At 39.2% G+C, this 21109-nt stretch overlaps 1 long non-coding RNA gene across 1 annotated transcript in view; it reads left to right on the forward strand.

Annotated features, from left to right (window-relative positions):
- LOC139796367 (uncharacterized) overlaps positions 1-20195 on the forward strand; it is a 33961-nt gene extending 13766 nt beyond the window's left edge. The window contains exons 2-4 of the long non-coding RNA XR_011725978.1: positions 473-1812; positions 18051-18187; positions 19882-20195. This is a non-coding gene — a long non-coding RNA (uncharacterized lncRNA). The remainder of the gene's footprint in view (positions 1-472; positions 1813-18050; positions 18188-19881) is intronic.
- The last annotated feature ends 914 nt before the right edge of the window (positions 20196-21109 follow it).

Raw genomic sequence — 21109 nt, forward strand, 5'->3', positions numbered from 1 at the left:
AAAGTAAACATCCAAAACTTTTCTGGTGCTGTAAAGATCTTGATCTTGAAGAATTTTTATTTTCAAGCAATAGGAACACTGTGGTCAAGGCCACTTTCTTTTGTGTTTCTTTGGGTTGTAATTAGAGAGTCCTCCTTTTCTTTTCAGAAGAAAATAATAATTTGAAATAATATCTGTGAAAGACACAGTGCTGCTAATGTGTTCTCAGAACCTGAAGCATGAAGTATTGGTAACATGGAAATGCTTTGGGGAGAATTTACTTCCCTTGCAGTTCATTTGGTTCCTGCCATCATCGGACAAAGGAGCTGAGCAGCTGCCAGGGAAAATTAGAAGCTGAGCACTCAATCTCCACCCCTGCAATTCCAAAATTTTAATTGCATCGCTTAATTGAGAGACTTTGGGGGGAAAAGTTGGGATGATGGAACATGTCATGAGTATTGTCTTGCTGACAGAGTCCTTTTTCTGCTTCCAGACATCTCAATCACTGCCAACCAGCTCAGCCCAGCTCCCAGGATCCCGGGATCAGGGAGAGCTCCTGTGACAGTCACCAGGGAAGTGCAGGCAAATTATGCAGATGAAGAACAGGATGCTGTGGATCTGCAGGGGAAAAGGAGAACAATAACATTCCTGGGTTCTGTTTGAGTATTTAAATGAAGCTGAACCTTTCATGTGCACAAATTGCAACAGCGCTTTCCTCCTGCCTCATTTGGAAGGACTTGATTGAGATGTCAGGGACTGGATTGACAAGGCAGGTAGTTAATTTAGTAGATACCCACTGTCATGAAAAAAAAAAATCATGCCTTCAATTTCCCCTGCATCAGCTTTCCTCTGGGAGAGGTGCTGGTGCATTGTAATAGGCACTGAAGTCTTCACAGCATTGAGAAACTTGGCAGGTAACTAAGGCCTTAGTCCTGCCAAGGTTTACAAAATATTCACCTACTTTACCTGGAAATTCTAAGCCAACAGATGTGATCAGACATGAAGTAATTAACAGTGTTTTGGCCTAGAACAAGAAAATGAAAATGAACAGAACTCTAATCAGGATAATCACTTGGAGGTGTGAGAGGTAGTTTGCTCCCTCTGTGACAATTCATGTTCTGCTCACAAAATCAGTATTTTTCAGACTAGTGGGGATTATCTGGAGGTAGGAAGAGGAATAATAGGATCATCAAATGGTTTGGGTTAGAAGGGACCTTAAAGATCATCAAGATCCAACCCCCTGCATGGGCAGGGACACCTCCCACCAGCCCAGGTTGCTCCAAGCCCCATCCAACCTGGACTTGGACACTGCCAGGGATGGGGACATCAACAACCTCCCTGGGCAACCAATTCCAGTATCTTACTACCCTCATGGTGAAGAATTTATTCCTAATATCCAACCTAAATCTACCTTCTCAGTTTAAAACAATTATCCTTTGTCCTATCACCATCTTCTCTGGTGAAAAGCCCCTCCCACCCTTCCTGCCCCCCCCCTTCATATACTGGAAGACCACAATGAGGACCCTGGTGCCCTTCTCCAGGCTGAATATCCCTAAGAGAAAGGTGCAAACGAGGAAAACATATTTTTCTGTTTGTGATGAGGAAGGAGGGCTTGCAAAGGGTAAATGTAGAAGGTTTAGTGTTCAAGAGTGAGAGGTCAGCAGTATAAAGGAGGAAGGCACTCTACAGAAGTCATCACTGTATCCTTGCTTTTCTGGCTGAGACCTCAGCCTGTGGATGAGGTGAAGTGGAACACCTCTGAAAATCAGTGAGAAATTCCCCTGCTGGGGTGATGCTTGGCTCAGTTTGCAGCCCTCTGCTCCAGCTCTCCTGGTGAGTAATCCTACTACTGAATTACTATCAGCAACTGGTGTGTTTGAAACAACTTGGTGGGTTCCTGGCATCTGAAAGAAAGAGCTTAGTGTTGGGAATCTCTGAAAGCATAAGGGTACTTAACAAGAAATGCAGCTTAAATTACTCCCTCTTTCAGTGATATCTACAACACTGACAATCTGTCTTCATGTTCAAGACATTTTTTGAGCTCCCAGTTGTTGAGCACTTAACTGTTCTCCTGCTGAGATAGCCACTTTGAATAGTTTGAAGACTGAAGATCCTCTAAAAATTAGGTCTTGAAATCCACAAGATTCTCCTGTGAATTTATTTTTTTTTGGGGGCGGGGGGGAGGGGTATTTCAGGAGTAGCACTCAGAACACTGAGAATGTGAACAGATGCAAATTTAAGTGCCACTGAGTACATTTTTTTAAGCCAAATGAGTGTTCCTTGGAATAAATTTCCCCCAAAGTTGGAGAAGTTCCACAGCAAACTGAGATGAAATTCAGTGAGCTGCAACATGACAGACAGAAGTGTCCTAGAATTTTGCTAGCACATGACAGACATCTTAAATAGTCCACAGTCTAGTGTGTGTTTGAAATAACACAAAAAAACCCAGTTCTGTTAGTACTATGCAGAAAAATACACTCAAGTTTTAGAGGTCATTACTACATCAGACATTAAGAAGCACTTGCACCACCTATCAGTACTCAGTGCTGAAACAGTGAATAAGAAAATACTTTAACTTCAGGATTCATTTACAAAAAGCAATATAATAGGGCACATTGTTTTACAAGAGAAGTTATCAACAGGAATGTGTATTTTTGAAATAAACAATTTATATGTAGAAATTTCGCATTACTGTTATAGTAAAACTTTATTACACTTGCTGCCTTCCCATTATTGTCTTAAAACACTGATTTTCAAATAAAAACAATGACAAACCTGCTTGAGAATATTTCTTGAGCTTATAAAAGAAGGAAAATGGAAAAAAATATGTTTGAGTGAATAGCAAAGCAATAACCCAGTCTGTGAAGTAGCAGCTTCTAAATTTCTCATGAAATGCTTCCTCTGTTTTCCTGATAACTCAGATTTGAGGCATTTGGCAAAAGATTCAACAACTAGGACTGTGCTCTAATCTGGATACAATATGTAGCTCTTATTTCCATTTTTCCACCCTGAAAGCTGATGAACAGTTGGTATGAAATCTCCCAGGGAATTCATTTGTGTGAAGTGCTTGTTCTGAAGTTCAGGTGTGCAAAATCCTTATTCTCTGGTCAGTCTTTGGCTTCTCTTTTTTTTTTTTTAATGGGAAATTTTACATTAAGACCACAGGTGAAATATCTGGGCGTCAATCCTGATTTTTGCTTCTGGCTGTCATTTGGATAAGACATGATGAGTGTCTCTGAGAGGTGATGAGGAGGTGGTGCCTGAGGCAGGCTGGTAGAGCAGTGATTTCCTTTTTTCTTTGCTGGCATAGAAGCATTTTTAGGTGTTGTGTGTATTATAAATAGGAGGCCATGTATTCTGTGTGCTTGTACATGTAATTTGGTGAATGTGGCACCATGAGCTGAAGGTTTTGTGATTTCTCTCAGGGCAATTAATGATGGTTTCAGCCTTCTGAACTGCCATTCTACCATCTTTAAATACTCATTTTGTAGGGGAAGAGGAAATAGCATGAGATATCACCTGGACTGATGTTTTTGTTCCCTGGCAGCTCTGTTGTGTGCAGCAAAACCAACTGCTTCCCATTTGGATGCTGATAAGTAACAAAGGACAAAGTTTTGATGTAATTAGAGCTTAAATGGACTGTGATAAATCATTTCCTTGTTAGTCTGATTTAATCTATATTACATTTTTTTGTAATTGGCTTGCTCCTAAGGGTTTCTTGCCATGTTTTGAAATGCTATGCAAAGTATATTCAGACCTGCAGTCAACAGAACTGAAAGCAATTTAAAACAGTCTTCAGATTTAAAATGTATGGCCTGTCTATTGTTCCTCAGAAAGCTGTGAAAACATTATTTTTGCCCTGTATGTTTTGTATATAAATATAGAGGAGGGAGTAACACAAATAGCATATGAAGCACACAGCTTATGAAACTTGCTAAAATGATCCATGTCTTTTATCCCACAGGATTATTTTTTCTTGTTCTCTTGGGTAAACACTGCAAAAGTAATTTTGTCAGCATGAATTCTTATCTGTCATAAAGTCACATATTATGTTAGTCTGTGCTTTACTTAAGAAATGTGACTGTGGCCTGAATTACGTTTTCCCCCAAGCTCAGCTCAAACAGATTTGGGTACTGGGGATGGGTGATGCTTGATTCTTCCAGTTGTACAGGTGTGCTCTTAATGGGAGTTGTTACAAAGCTCTAGTATAGTAAAGTATACAGGAAAAATGATCAGGACCAGTGAGGTCAATGTGGTTTTTTTGGTGGGTTGTTGTTTTTTTTTCAGTTAGTCATCCTAGCAGTCTTTCTGAGAGGGAAATTATGTAAATAACCTATGGAATTCAACCTTCTCCTGGATGCTCTGCTTGATGTCCAATTTGCTTTCCTGCTGCAGGATACTGAAAGAGTTAAGAACACACACACACAAAAAAAAAAAAGGGTGTGGGGGAGGACTATTGCTGGAGCATTTGAAGTCTGGTAAAAAGGAGGAGAAAGAAGTAAAGCTTCTTCTAGGTCCTTTTTACTGCATATTTGTTTGGGGATTGCCTCCTCCTACCCACCTTTTGTGACAGCAGCTGCTCCACCTCACCTGGTTCACTGAACGTGGCCAGGTAGACACAAGTTGTTTGCTCTATACTCAATTTTCATGGTGAAAGGGTAGAGACTAACCTGTAACTGCTGAGTAAACTAATGGAAAGCTAAAAGCAAGACTGGGACAGAAAAAGGCTGCCTGATGCCTTGTCAAGGCACTTTTTGCCCAGGCAAATTTGGTGCTGCTGGAAGCTGTGCTCTCCTGGCACAAAGGCACCTGTCCTGGCAGTGCCTCCACCAGGCAGGAAAGGCTTTTTGGCTCCCAGAATCTATTCCCAAGCCTTGCTTACAAGCAGTGATACCCAAATAAAGAGTTTCAGCCATAAGATGAATGAAATCATTGGTACCCTGATGTAATTAGCCTAGCTAACAATTCTTGGGCGTTTGTCTCATGGCAGAACAGTGGAAGCTATTGTGGGTTTGCTGTAAACCCCAAGAAATAGGCTGAGACTTTTCAGCAGTGAGAATATCTTACTGTACAGAAAAGTTCCCTGACTGTTCTGAGCAGTAACAGAAGATTTTTGTTGTAAAGTCACAAGAAACCTCTTTCTGGCACCCAAGAACCTTGTGCTGCACCCCCTTTCCGTGCCAACCCTGTCTGCCATGTGAACATATTACAAATCATCTGTGTTTTATTAGAAGAAGCAGTACCAAGCTCTGACAAAGGGCACTCTCAGTAGGTCGAGTTGTTTGTTCCTGTCTTAAGAGAGGAATGTTGAAATCTGTTGTGTGAGCAGAAATTCTGGCAAAAGGAACCCCCAGGAATGCTGGAGACAGAAGTGTTACTCTCAGCTAATAAACACCACAGCCTCTGATTAAAGGGGTCCTGCCAGCACCAAGGCAGCTGCCCCAAATTTTATACTAATTGCTCAAATGCAGGAATAGAAGTACTTTATGCAAAAGAGGCAATACCTCACTATCTCCTCAAGGTGCACACACCTGGAGGGAGTGGGATGCAGCCAGTGAGAAAGGATGCTCCTGGATGCTGTAGTTTTGGAGTCGTTCCCTTATCCCCTCAAGAGTTTTTTTACTGCAATGAAAATACTGGACTCCTACAACACTGACATTCCTTTGGAGAAAGTCTCTAAAGTAGCACCTAATCCTGAGCTGTTTAGAAGTTAAGTGTCTCATGGAAATATGTACTTAACACCTAGGGAGTGCAGAAGGTTGTTTTTTGCCCTGAGTTTTTCTGGACTAATTTATATTGGTGTTCCTGAGCAAAATGTCTGTATCTGCTTTTTAAAATTTTTATTTTGTATTTAATATAGCTATTTTTCCTCTCTGAGGAAAAGAAAAAGCTGAGCAGTTTGTACAGAAACTAGAATCATAGAATGCCTTAGGTTGGATGGGACCGCAGAGATCATCTACTCCAACCTTCCCACCATGGGATCTATTTAAATTTATTATGGATTATAATTTATTATTTATTTAAACTACATCTATTAAAACTACTGGCAGATGCACACAGCTATCAAAGTGGTGAAAATCAAGAATCAAGCTGCTCAATATCACTTTAATCACATTTAAGCAAAAATTTGGTTATATTTCACCAACGTAGGTCCACTGTACCCAGGCAGATGACACTGAATCTTGGAGTTCAGTGGTGGTGCTGTGTGTTTTAGGGAGATGTCAAAACTTTGACCTTTGCCATAGTCTTTGGGAGAACCTTTAGTTTCAAAAGAACCAAAGATACTGATGGGGTTCTGAGACTAAAAAGTGGCATTTTTAAACTCTATTTTTTTCCAGCTGAGATTGTACACTGAATTCCAATGGATATTTTCATAGCAATAATTGTTTTTGAGAGGCAGATACTATATAAATCCCAACAGGCTCTCCTAAACATCACTTGAGAGAAACAGGAGCCTTTGTCTTTCAGTAAGGGATGTGACTTCCTGGATTCAAATGCATTTAGTAACTAAGATGAAAGAGCAGTTCCACTACAGAACACAGAAAAAAAGCAAGATGTTTTTTTGTTTATTGCAGTGTACAGAGGGTGCAATCAGTTCTTGCTGGAGAACAGAATTAATTTTGCATTTTTTTTAAATTGGAATTGCCCAGAGAACAGTTATACTTTAAAAAAAAAAAAAAAAAGGTAAGGTTTTAAATCCTAATTTTTATTTTGCATGAAAATGATGTTAAAATAATTTAGTAAAATAATTTGGGGATAACTTTCTGTGAGAAAAGTCTGAAGATATTTCCCAGTTCAAAGCATAAGGCTCTGAGGTAGGAAGCTTGTCCTCAATATCTTGTTCTGAACCAAACAAAGCAGTGCTTTTGGATACAGTTTTCTACCTTCTTTCATGTCATGTAAAAATTTGGCAACAGACTTTCTCATTTTGAATCAGAAACTTCATTCTGGGTACGATCAGCATCACTTTTGCAAGTTTTCTTATGCTTGATATGTTTTGGCCAAGAAAAAAAGTATATTTTAAGAAATGACATTTTCCAGTGGAAAATTGTTTTCAAAATATCTCAAGAAAGGTCTCTGCCTAAATTAACAAGCTGTAATTGACAAATGCAGGTATCTTGCAGCTGAAGGCAAATTTTTCAGCTAAAAAAAAAAAAAGGTGAATATTTTATTTTACTGCCAGGATTTCTGTGTGTAAATCAAATGTGAGGAGAAAGTCATAAGCACAGCTACTTCATCAGCATGTGAAAGTTAGAAATCTAAAATCGCCTTGGGAACCAGTGAAGCAGCATTTGGGAAAAAAAAACCAAAACACAACAAAACAAACAAACAAAAAAAGAAATAAACAAACACTTCTGAAAGTCTGAATAAGGCCCTTTTAGATCCGCTCGAATAAATCACTGCCCGTGGCCTTATGCTCCATGGAGCAGAGTTTACAGCAGAAGCCCAAGAAATATGGAGATGTCAAAGCCCTTTTTTTCCAGAGGAAAAGGATGTGTTTTTTGTGGAATGTTTCAATTTTCACAGCTTGTCACTCAAATGGTGCCATTGGCAAGCTTGGGCTGCTTCTCCAGAGCTGCTGGCGTGGTGCCAGGTGGCAGCTAAGGGTGGGAAAGAGTGAGGAGAAACTTTAAAAGACCTCTAGAGAAGGGAAGTAGAGAAGCTTGTGGCTGAAATTCTTCCATTGGGTAGATTATTTTCCATGACACTTAAAACTCATCAGAGTTCTTAGTGGATGGGAGAAAGATTTTTCTAGAAAGTGTAACTTCTTAGGGGAAAATATACATGCAACACATCCTCTAATTTGCACTTGGTTTGCAGTTTGGCAGAGAATTTTTGCAGGAGGAGAGTGTACTTTACTGGCACGTGTTTTAATTTTCTTTCTAAGAATGTTTTTCCATATGGTTTAAGCTCTCTCTGAAACTGGGAATCAGGCTATTTTGAATTGATGAGGTACAGTGTGTTTTTTGCTAATTCCTTAAACTATGTCTTGATTTTTGGTATGGTAATGCTAGTAACAGGTCCTGTACAAGAATAAAAAGGAAGGTATCAAGATACTGCTACACAGGGGAAAGAATCAACCAAACCACTGGTGAAGTTTCCCCTGAGGACACAGATGTGGGGTATAACCTTCTGTCTCTGCTTGGCCATAAAACTTTTGGCCAATTAAGCAAGGGATGGTCCTGGTCACAAGTGACAGGGATAAATAAATAACTAAATAAATAAATTTTGTAGATTTTTTTTTTTTTTTTTTTTTACATCAGAGTTGGAAAGGAACTCTAGAGATCAAGTCTGACTCTCCCACTAAAGCAGAATCACTTAGAACACATCACACAGGGCTGCATCCAGGTGGGTTTTGAATATTCCCAGAGGAGGGGATCCCACAACCTCCCTGGGCAGCCTGTGCACGCTCAGAGTAAAAAAAAAAATTATGTTTAGATGGAGCTTCCTATGTGCCTTCTGCCCCTTGTCCTGTCTCTGGGAATTAATGAGAAGAGTCCTGCTCCATCCTCCTTGCACCCACCCCTTAGATCCTTGTAGACATGACCAAGGTCTCTCCTCTGCCTTCTGTTGTCCTTGCTAAGGAGTCCCAAAGCCCTCAGGCTCTCAGCTGATGTCAGAGCATGGCAGTGGTAGTAGCATAACAAGTCCAAGTTATCCCTTTGGACACATCTCTCATGGTCCTGACAAATGTCCCCCTGTGCCAAAGGCAGGAAAACCTAAGAAAATAACAGATTGCTGAAATGGGCTGAAAAAGGCACACAAATAGCACTCATTACTTTGAGAGTGTCCATACTCCTTCTCTGTGGTTTTATGATACATATTTTTTAACTCAACTGAGATTTTATTGGCAAGAATCTTCATAAACTTTTTTTTATTATTATTTTTACTACATCTGTGAATAGCCACTTGCTAAGAGTAATTTCAGAAGTATTTGCAGAGGTATTGTCAGTGCCTCTTGCAATTTCAGAAGCTGCTTATTCAGAGAGGTTGCTTGGTTGGTTGCAGGTTGGTGCAAAATATATAACCCCAAATACTGCCTTTTCTGAGTACATTGCAAACAACCTGTAGGTGAAAATCTTTTTTGTTTATTTTTTTTAATATATCCACAGTTTCACTCAAGAAATGACCTGAAAATAGGTAATTTAAAATTAGGTAGCATATAGCATCTCCAAGAGAGACCTTAGTGTCTAGAAGTTGGTGAAAAAGTTTTAGAAATAGTGCCTTAAAAAAGCTGATGACTGAATGTTGGTGCTGCATAAGATCAGCTACAAAATCAAGGACATAATTTAGTCATTGGGATGAGTGGAATAAGTGGAATATGTATGAAGTGAACTTGTAAGTCCTCTGTCTGTTGGTGTCTTCAGCTCCAGAAAGGAATTTTTTTTTTTTTCCCTAAAGATATTTATTTACAAAGCAGAAACTATTGAGCCTACTGGGGGAGTTACTAGCTCAGGCTTTATAGCTGGTATAATAGAAGGAGACAGGCCAGATGATTTCATGATCCACAGTCCTAAAATGTGTTAATGCAGAGCCCTGAATCTACTGAATGCATTTCTTAAATAAATAATTTTCAAAGAAACCCATGGGAACAAGGCACCTAAATGTCCATAAAATTAAATTTCATTCAGTGTATTTTCCAGTCACTTCTGCCCAAGTCCTCTCTCTCTTATTGCTATAAATGCAGAATAAAAGTCTCCTGAGGAAAAGCAGAATAACATTGTGAGTATTTTAGAGCTTCCAAAACTCAGTGAATTTCTCTGTGGACTCAAAACTAAATGATTCTTAACAGAGAGTCAGCAAAGTGAAATCTGGTCATGATTCCTAACATACAATATAAACATATTTGGTTTGGAGCATATTTTCTTCAGCTTTTGAGCTAATCAAATCCTGACACTATTTATAGAAGAAAGGATTATTGATTCCCTTTTTTTTTTTTTCCTTGAGACTTATAAACTTGCTGCCAATGCTGCAAAATCAAAGCCTACAAATGCCATATTCTGTAACTTCTTCCCAGCTTGCTAATATTTCTTCATAGATGTGTGTGGAGTGAGGGAGGGATTTTTTCATGTCACCTCACCTGCCATGACTGGTGTCACCTGGGTGTCTCTCTGTCTATTCCAGCCACCACTGGGTACCATTTCATGGAAGCAACTGGGAAGTTAGAATGTCCAGAGATTCTTTAGTAAAGGGCTTTAATGCTCTGATTGACCAAGAAGTTTATATGCTGGGATTTTGACAAAGAAGTTTCAATTCTGAAATTCTTAGTAATAATCCTGAAAATTTTTGTTTCTCAGCACCTTAGGTGTTTAAAGATCTGCTTTGGCTGATGTCTAGGAACACCTCTGTCACAATCCATACACTGAGGTCCACCCTTATCTGTCTGTCCTGCTTCCAGAGCTTGACTCCAGATATTCTCAGGACACATTAACTAGACTGGGCTCTGAAAAAAACCAAACCAACACTGCTAACCTTTTAAGAGACATTCAGGTAGAGTTTCTTTCCTGGACACTATTTCTGAGCCTAACCTGACTGCATGACCATCATCTGATACCAACCAGATGGACTTAAGCACACACTGCAAGGACTTAACCCCTTATGACTGCTATTTTGGAAAAGATTTTGTTCCTTAAAAGACCATCTACTCAGGAGGTTACACTTCCATTTTTACAGCTCCCTACTTTGCCTCTGTATTTAAATTAAGTGAGAAAGTACCACAATTCCTAAAGCTTCCTGAAGAATATGTCATTGCCTCTAAAGGGAAATTTCCATCCCATTTCACTCCAGATTCCCCAGTAAAGACTGAATAGGTTTTTCAGCACTCTGACTCTCACATCATCTTTACTTGCTGATTTTTCAGAGGATTTTGCTTCATTCTTGTTAAACAGACCCCTGCATCCCACTCGTGCATGGGAGCTCAAATGTCTGCAAGGATATTTTTCAGCCATAGGAGAGGAATATTCACACATATTCCAGTGTGAATAATGCACATTCCTCTAATGTAAAATGCACTATGCTTTCATTCAGATTGGTTGTTTGCCACTTTCCCCCCTTTGTTATGGAGAGCATTGCTCTTTCATTTCAAAAGTTGGAAGTGCTGTTGCTTTGTATTTCTGTAAAGCTTTTACCTCAATTTGCAAGGCCACTCTAATAATGTAAATTATAATTACACTAAATTAAAGAAAATCATCATTATGTTTATGCCAAAGATAATCAGGTAAAAAATAAGCACCTGAGAGCCTGCCTTTAGTTTTTTTCCCTGATCTTATTGGGTCATACTTGAAACCAATTAAATGATTCATGAGTTCATCCTGGCTGGATATCAGTATTTTTTCTGATACAAAAAGGTTAATGAGCTGGAAAGTGGTAATGAAAATATTCTAAATGCTCAGTCTGTATCAAGCAGAAGTAATTTATATGCTGGTAATTTTGAGTTCCTGCACTCTATGGTGTCAACAGTTGGGGTCTGATCCTTACTTGGATTATCAACACAAGAGGCTGTCTTGCAATGTTCTTTCCAAAGTGTTATTAGGACTTTCCAGCACATACAGGTCCACATTACTTAAGAAAAGGCTTTGGGTGTTGCTGGTGTCCCAGTTCCCCTCTACAGCAGAGCTGAGACAGGCAGAGGGAGGTAAGGGGTAACAATACAACTCGTCAGACTAGGAATTAAATAGCAGGGAAAACCTGTTGCAGCTGGCACAGGCTGCCTGTTCTGGGGTGTGTAAATAACACCTGAATCCAAGACAAGTCCTGCTACAGGGACAGTTCCACCATAGTCCTGAGAGGTGCTTTTTGGTCTTTTCATGAGAGGATGTTTAGGATGTTTAGGATGAGACTGCAGGCTGCTTAATGCAGGCCTGAATTGCCCTTCAGTGCCTTGCTTCAGATGATCAAAGAGTAATCTGTGGGTGGGTTGGTTTTCTTTTTTTTTTTTTTTTTTTTTTTTGTGACTGTTCATTTTTTATAATACAGCTGTAGAAATAATATTGTAATAGCTGAGCCTCTATTTTAACACCGCAATCTCGTGCTGGGAACATTCATGAGAAGAGGAGGAAATAACTGCCAGAAGATTTCTTTTTATTATTTTTCTTCTCACATTGAATAAAAGAGATGAGGACATTTCGGTGCTAAACAATGTCTTAAATCAGATACAGTTTCGTGCATAAGTATCTAAAAATCAGTAAGAGAGGACCAAGTGTAAGGGTTGACTTTCATACTATCATATTCCTCTATTACTGTTCCTTGAGCACTGAAGTGCATCAGGCACCTCTGAAAACAGAAGGACAAAATTATAATGAGGAATTATGCCATTTACAGCTTCTGTTTGGTATAATGGCTGAAAAGAACTTTTACAAAACACCTTTGAAGATTGTATTGTAAAGGCATGAGACTGAAAACCCTTGAAATGCAGGTGACTGTTGCCTAGGCAATAAAAGGGGCTTTTTCCATCTTCCTTCTATAGATTTGCTTACAGAACCTGTTTCTTCTTACTAAAGACCAGCCATGCCAGATGAGAAAATGGCAGTGAAAAATAAAAGTTCTGTCAAGGCAGAGTGCCCAGATGCAAGCTGAGTTTTTAGAAGAGAAATATTAGGTATGGCTCCAAAACCTGCTCTCAGATGCTGGCACATTTAGAGGGAATATGCTGCAAGGGGAAATAGCACCTGCACAGGCATCTTAGTGTCAAACAGTGGTGTCTGAGCTGTTGTCAAGAAAGGGCTAAAAGTCCTTGATCAATACTTTAATTCTGTTAGCTCCAGAGGAGCCATCAGACACAATTGCTCCTTCTTTTTATTTTTTTTCTCTCTCTCTGGCCCAAGCAGGGAGGAAAGAGCAACCTAAGCTATATTTACCTCTCATGCTGGCTCTTCTGGACCATGCTTAAAATTAGCTCAGAACTTGCACTAGTAGTAAGCTTTGTGTCACCAGCCTCTTGTAGAGGAATCCCAGCTTTTCCTCGTGGTAAGGGTTGGATAGGTGTAGATATTTTTCTCAGCTCATTTATGCAGGCCAGAAATGATCTGTGGGCTATTCCAGCTGTGTTCCTCATCTGGAATCTTATGGGATCAGGATCCCTAAGAAGCCTAATGGAGCTCAGCTGCACTTCAGACTCAATTCAGTTTTACAGAAGTTGTCATCATCCTGCAGTGACAAATATCATCTCTTCCCCATAGTGTTTTTTTTACCTGAGTGTTCTGCTGCTAGGAATTCATCACAGGTCTAAGGTCCAGCTCAGACTTCCCACTAATTACTGCCAAATTAATGCAGAGTGGATGTAAAGTGGGAGACAGACACAGAGATCTCAGTCCTGCAAACATCCCAGACAAGCCTTGGGTCTGACAATACTGCTTATTAGCTGAGACTTTGTTTGGAGTCTTGCAGTCATCTTCATTATTTAACATTATTTAACACTTGACAAAACATCTTTTGCTCATTTCAGGATGTTAATATTGAATTTAATATGTTCAAAGCACTCAGCACCTCTGAGGATCAATTTCAATACTCACACAGAATTTTATGGAGTTTTGAGGGACCTGGGCTGGTGGGAGGTGTCCCTGCCCATGCAGGAGGGTTGGAAATTGATGATCTTTAAGCTCCCTTTCAACCCAAAGCATTCTGTGATTCTATGATTTGAGAACCATTTGTTGAATATTTAGATCCAAACCACCACCACCAACAGCAGCAGTTGAATTTGTCAGCTTTGTCAAAAAATTACTTGAGTTCTCCTTTAATGGACACAATTTATAAAGTAACAGCAGTTAGACATTACCTGAAACCTTAAGTGAATTCTTCAGTGTCTGTAAATATGTAAATGTTGTAATATGTAAAAATACTAAGTTCAGTCATATCTGTTGTCACTGGATGTAAATAAAAAAAAGTCAGAGGCAGAGCTGGGTACATCATTGTGAGAAAACTTAGTCACAGCATAATGTCATCTCCATCTAAGTTCATATATTCCAAATTTACAGCAACTGCATGTAGTGAGTTCTTAAAATACAGCCAACTTCCAGCTAACTTGGCCTAATATATTTTCTTTGCCATAACTGAAACGTGAAACAAAATCTGCAGTGATTTTATTTTTAAGTCGGTATTCAGCTCCCTCCAAATGGCTGCATCTTGGGATTAAGAGATGAAAAACACATGAAAATTATAATGTGTATTTCAATGTGTCTGTTAGAATCAAAGATTCTCAGACGATGGAAATACAAAAAAATTTCTGATTGATTGAGAGGCAGATGTGAAGCAGAAATACCTCACCCAATGACAAAATGAAGAGTCCAATACTAAAAATGGGTCTCAAGTGACCAAATTGTTGCTATTGAAATAGCATGACTGCTAGATGGTGTAATCTAAGCTGTTTTATTTCTTTTTCTTTTATTAATGGTATTAGTAACAAGAACACAGAGACCTTATAATCATGTATTGACTTTTCCTTGCATAAACATTTGGTGAGAAAAGAATAACAGTAATCAAGGGCTCTCTCCTGCAAGGTGCTCAATTCTCTGGGTCTGACTCGGATATTAGGGAAGAATTCTTCAGTGTGAGGGTGGGGAGACATTGGGCAAGAGAGGGGGTGAGTGCCCCGTCCATGCAAGATGGATGGAAACTTCCAAACTGGAAGAGGCGAGATTTAAGTTAAACATTAGGAAGAAATCCTCCCTCGTGGTGGTGAGATCCTGGCCCAGGTTGCCCAAGGAAGCTGTGGCTGCCCCATCCCTGGCAGTGCCCAAGTCCAGGTTGGATGGGGCTTGGAGCAACCTGGGCTGGTGGGAGGTGTCCCTGCCCATGCAGGGGGTTGGAATAAAATGATCTTTAAGGTCCCTTCCAACCCAAACCATTCTATTATTCTGTGACTATGCAGAACACTGGTGACGTAACATCAGCCCCCTGACTTCCAGGGTAACAAAATAGGACTCTGCCATTTCTTTCCATTAAATATTCACTTTCATGTTTGTCTGGATTATAGAAAAACAGTTCTAGGAATCAAGCCCTCAATAAATCAAGTGTTTGGATTTATGACTGTGTCCCATTGACCCCTTGTCAGTAATACTAGTGCATTAATTTAAATTTCTCTCACTGTGATTTTGTTGTGTGTATTTTTTTTTTTTTAAGAAGCATATGTTAGTTGGGCAGGTGCTGGTTACCTGGGCTTGTGTGTAGCCTTCATCACTCCTCAGAATCCCAGCACACATCTAATTTATTTGGCTTCATACTGCTATTCACTCTGAGACTTTAAGAGTACAAATTGCATCCTTGAAGAGATTAGACTGTTCCTGTTGATGCCTCAAGGGTTTGGCTTGTGTAGACAGCCTAAAAAACAAACATGCTCCAAACAATAAACAAATTATCCAAATTAACAAGCAGCAATCATGGCAGAGACAGTTGTCAATTTCTATTGCATTTCAACCTTCAAAACAAATTTCTAATTTGCCAGTGGCACAGTTTCTAAAAGAGGGACTTCATTTAGGAATTCCACGTTAATCATGGAACACTGCCAGGTTCCTGGGATGCAGGAGGAGGTTGTGAAGTGCACCTGCTTCTCTTGATCAGTGGAGCAACAACTTGCAGGTGCAGGAGTGGGTGGCTGTGTTTTAGAATGATGCTTGGCATTTGTGGTTAATCCTTGGCATTTGTCATTAGAGTCAGGCATCCTATTTAAGTAGTGGAGGATGTGATGTAAAATCAGACCTTAGCTCCTGTATCATGTGAACCAGCATCCTTCATTATGCAGGTTTCCATTCTTTGCTTCATCACTGTAGCTAGAATTGGAAAAAAAATATGGAATTTTCATAGAATTGATGGAAGGTTTGTATGCTGCGTGCAGTCTTAGGTTTTGTGCAAACAATAAACCTATGAAAAAATTGTCACACTATGGTGATACTTTTTATTAGCTCTGAAGCCAAAGAAAGGTAATAATTAGTCCTCATTTAGCATTTTCATAGAATCATAAAATGACTGAGGTTGGAAGGGACCTTAAAGATTATCTAATTTCTACCCCCCTGCCACAGAGAGGGACAGTTCCCCCTGGATCAGGTTGCTCAAGACTCCATCCATTCAACCATTTTGCATCTGAGTGAATCCCATTAAACAGAGGGAGGCTGAGATGCTGGAAAAGTAGAACAAAAATTTCTAAGTCAGCACAAGTCTTTTAAAAGTGAATATATATGAGAGACTTGATCACAGGAGGAACCTCTGATGATATCTGCCTCAGATACTTCATTGCAAAGTGTGGCTGCTTAAATATGGAAATATTCTATGAATAGTGCAATGTTGGGCACGTTGCCCACCTGAAAAGGCATCAAAAGGGTCAAAGAAGGTCCTTTAAGAGCCCACTAACTTGTTCCCCAAGTGAGGGAATCATCAAAGGTTGGAAACTTTTTTTCATGTTAGGAAGAAGGTTGAAAGACTTGAAGACATGGAAAAAGAGAAGGTGCAGCAGACTTTCACATCAGAAAACTGCATTTTACTTCCCTGTCGTGTCAGACCTACATCAAAAAATATATCCAGTCATTTGAGATGAACATGACCTCCACCCCAACACCAGCAGGAGCTGTAAAGGCTCAAAACCTGGGGCTGTGTGGTTGGAGTAGCTGATCCTCAGCAGCCAGCCTGATATTCAAGGTTGCTTAAATTAGAGTTTATCTGAGTACAAAAGGATGGAAACAGCTGTGAGGATAAAGGATGATGAATCACATGACACAGGGTAAATGTATCTGTGATTAATGGGACATCACAAAACAACAGAAAAAGAGAAGCAACTGTGGAAAGAGATAACTACGACTACAAAGAGCAAATTATTGTCTAAGGTGATGAAATTAACTCCAAGCTCCCCGTGGCTTGGATGCCCAATTCCAATGGGGTTTGCTATTGTGCCCACAATAATGGCAAAGCTGTGTATTTTTAGTTTAAATACCAGGCTATTAAGCTTCATTTCCCATTGCAGGGAAGCCATAGAATATCCAAGTTGAAGATATTGCAATTTGTAATTGTAGAGTGACAATGTGGTGTTGGGATTCCTCTGTGAGAGGACAATTGGAAGAAAAGCTTAAACATGGTGCACCATGATTTATGGGGTCCTTTAAGTGTTTAAATTCCAGACTTACCCATTGATTATACCTTTTGTCACTGGGTATGAAGTCTAGTCAGCTCTGCCAATGTGTTTTGTAGTGGCAGGTGTGATTAAAAGTGTTTTTTGTCATTTTCCTCATTCTTGTTCTTTCCACAGAACCATTGTAGGCCCTGGGAATCTTTCACTGGATTACTTGCACCAAGATACCTTGATTCATAGCATATCATCTTCAACCATTTAAAAAGACAAAAGCTTTATTCAGATCATTTGCTAGCAATTCCTGCTGTTTCCTTTCTTCAAAGTTAGAAATGAAGATTTATATGCACCTGAAGGGAATTTGCTGACAACTTAAAAAAAAAATGGAGCATTTCTATAAATTCAACACCTGAAAACTGGGAAGTGGAGCCAGCATTTTAATTTCCTCCCTTGGTTGTGACATGTCAATGGCTATTTTAAGCTGTCCTAAAGATAAATAGGTTAAATAAGGCACTCCCTATAATTTGCATTCCTAGTGTAGAAAGGAGAAGTTTTAAATTGCTTGTAGTTTTACCAGAAAATATACATTGGGCTTGATTCATTGGAATCTTGCATTAGATTCTGCTGTGATGACAGATTAACTTCCTGCTGGCAGCTCTGTCCCTTCATGTCCCAGAACTGTAGAACAATCAAAACTGCCAAAATTTGAAAGCCTTCTAGATCAAAACTGAGAGAGTTCAAACCACTTGATGGTTGCATCATTTCTGGCTACATTTACCTTCTGACTTGTTTTTCCTTTGTGTCCAATTAGGTATAATTATAGGCACATACATGTGTATATGTAATTAGGTGTATATGTATATATATGTATCTGTTGTGGTTCTGCTGACAGAGTGCTGCTTGTCCTGCACAAAAGACTTTTAAAAGTCTCTGATTTTAAAAAAAATAACTTTGATTAGTTTTCTTAAAGTTTCTGATTTCGAAACATTAATCTCTTCTAAATTTTCTGCTGCTCTTACAGGTCTGAGATGCACTTGGGGTTGGCTGTCAGATGATGGACTGAGACAGCTTTGAAGTAACACTGAGAGCAACTGGTTACATCCAGCTTTCTGACCACCAGAGCCAACATTTTATTGCCTGCTGTCAAGGTTTCAGATGGTGAGTGTCCTCAGACTGATCTGTCACAGTTCCATTTGTTTAAAAAATCCAGTGCACAACACAGCCTGGTCTCTTACTTGACCTGTAGGTATTATAGCTGTATAAACAGGAGATGAAGAGTAATTGCTCTTTTTAATCAAAACTATGAACTGATGTAGCTTTTAAAACAATTCTGGGGGAAGAGAAGGTTTCAATCTTGCCATTCATGTAATTCCCTTCTGTACTTCATGCCACATACACAGGATATTGTTTGAAATGCAGCACACACAAGACACTATTTTATTATTAAACTAAGAAAAGCTATTACTATTGTCTTTAGAACCACTGCCATGTGGTTATTTTTATATCATATTAGATATTACCTGTTCCAGTGAAACAGACATTGACAGGCTGGGATTTTACTGCTATTCAGGAATATTCATGAAAACCAGGATGAGAAAAACACCAGTATTTCTTTTACAGGAGTAGAAAGCTAATAAGCTAATGCTCCCTCACAGTTTTAAAATGATGAGTTGAAAAATGATGCCAGCATAAGAAATGATTACATAATATTTGAATGAAGCCTTACATTGCAAAAAGAAGCAAACTTGTTCAGATTTCTGCTTTAAACTTTTTGAGCAAGCTAAACTTGGTGTAAATGCCCAGTTTTAAAATGCTTTTAGGGCTCTATCATTTAAATGGCAGGTTAAGTTGAGTTTGATATCCAATGTATCCTACTCAGGCCATGGTTTAGTTTTGCTATTGCTGCAGCTTTCTCATTAGGAGAAAAATCCAGTACCAAACAGTTTAGTTGCACTGGTTCTTCACTTTAGCTTTCTGCATTATTAACAAGGAGGAGATAATAAACATGATTTATGAAGGACTAAAACCAGCAAGCCTGTAGCAGGGAAGTATAGATAATATTATGGCAGGTGTTTAGGTGTTTAGGACATGGAATTGTCCTAAGGACCCTTCCTTAAACAAAAGTGAAATGTGCTTTCCCATGACAGGATTAACCTGGGGTGGATACATGGCTCATAAATATTGAAAGGAAAAAAATGCTAACTGGAAATCTCACCCTAGCTGCTGGGAACCCAGCAAGCTTAATGGTTAATCATGGCAAAAAGTTCAGAATGGTTCTTTATTCCTCAAATGATGAATTGAATGGTTTTGTAAATTTCTGCCTTTCATACAGTACTTGCCTAACAGAAAGAAAAAATGTAGCAGGTCCATACAGGAAGGAGACAGGAAAGAAAATCAGAAGATACAGACACAGCTGTCCACACTAACAGCTGAGAGCAGGATTCTTCTTGAAGCAAAACCTCTGTCCTGCTGAAGGCAATCTCCATTACCTTTAATGTGGCCACTATTCCACCTCCTGCATTTGGAAGGATTCATGGATAGTTCACATTATCTGGGGATAACAGCATCCTTGACCAGGTACACTGAGCAGACAAGTGTGTGGCACCATTACAGATTTTACAGGACTTCTGGTGGTTATTTCCTAAAGATCATGTTATCTGGGTAAGCTTGGAGCCAGCATGAGATATAACCTCTTCCTCCTCCATTTATGGTTATTATTGTCCTGAATAACCTTTTAAAAGTGTTTAAAAATAGATTCCAGACACCACTCCTCCTTAAAAGCTTTCTCAGTGTTATGTCCCCAAACTAAAACCCTGGTAACTGCTATTTAACACCCTTTCTGTGTTTGGAAGGAATAGTGACAACCTGCTAAGAGCAGGCTTAATTTTCTCCTCTGGAGTAAATAAATTGCTTAAATTGAGCTCATAAAATGACCTCTGAACAAGCCCTGATCCTTCCTGAACCCAGCTGCTTCTTTCTATCCCACCAAGTTTGCAACAAGGTAAATGGGGGGGAAAAAAATTGCAGATCCCTTCTCCACAGACATATCCTCTGTGTTGTGCATGACCTATAGTCCCTGTAAAAAAAAAAAAAAAAGCATCCTGAAATTTGCTTCCCCAAAACAATGGTTTCTGGCCTTCTCCAGAAATATTTTAGGAAAAGAAGAAAACCCCTTTTGGACCATCTCCATCCGTAGATGATGTTTTCAGCAGCCTAGGAACTTTCTTGTGTTACAGAAGTTTCCAAAAAGGGACCCAATCTAATGTCCATCAGCACGTGTGACTGACACAGGATTTCCAAGTGGGGAGATGAGGAGATGTCACTTGTGAAGCCTCATCCTGTTCCCTGCAGATAACATCCACTGCAGCCCCAGAGATTACACAGAGGGTCATGCAGGAGGTCTGGGACAGCTGTACTGCAGATAGGATGGCACAGCAGTACATTTGTCATCTAACTTAATCCCCAAGCAATTTTTCTCTTTGGCTGCTTATCTAGTAATTTCCTAGAGCTGCAGAATCTAACTAAAAAGTGCTTGTTTTGGTTTGTATGTATTTATTTACTTATTTATGTTTGGCTTTTTTTTTTCTTTTTTTCTTTTTTTTTTTTAGTATTAGGAAAACCATACCGGCAGAACTTTGCATATTTCTTTTTTCTTTTTTCATTTTTTTTTCTTTTAGAGCAAGTAAGAAAACCTAAAAAAAATCAGACAGCAGTTATCTTCAGATGAAAGACACAGCACGTTTGGATACTGGCTGTGTCTGACAGAAACTGTTCTTTTTTTCACCCCCAAAAAAGAATACTAACTCTTTTCATCTTATTTAATCTAAAAGCATTCAAAGCCTTCTCAGTACCAGCACTGGTGTCACCTATAATTTTATATACAACTCCTTAGCTTTTGTGCCATGAATATTTCTGCTTTAAAAAGATACAAGGTTGTGTTTGGGTTTTTTTTCCCAAATAGTGAGTAATGCTGAGTGCCAGCCTTCTGTGTCACATCTAATGAATGGTGCTGGTAATCTTTAATTGTGTATTTATAGTTTAGTTTAGGTTTAAACAGGAAGAAAATAATTTAAAAGCACT

This window comes from Heliangelus exortis, chromosome 4 (assembly GCF_036169615.1).
Source record: "Heliangelus exortis chromosome 4, bHelExo1.hap1, whole genome shotgun sequence".
NCBI classification, from domain to species: domain Eukaryota; kingdom Metazoa; phylum Chordata; class Aves; order Apodiformes; family Trochilidae; genus Heliangelus; species Heliangelus exortis.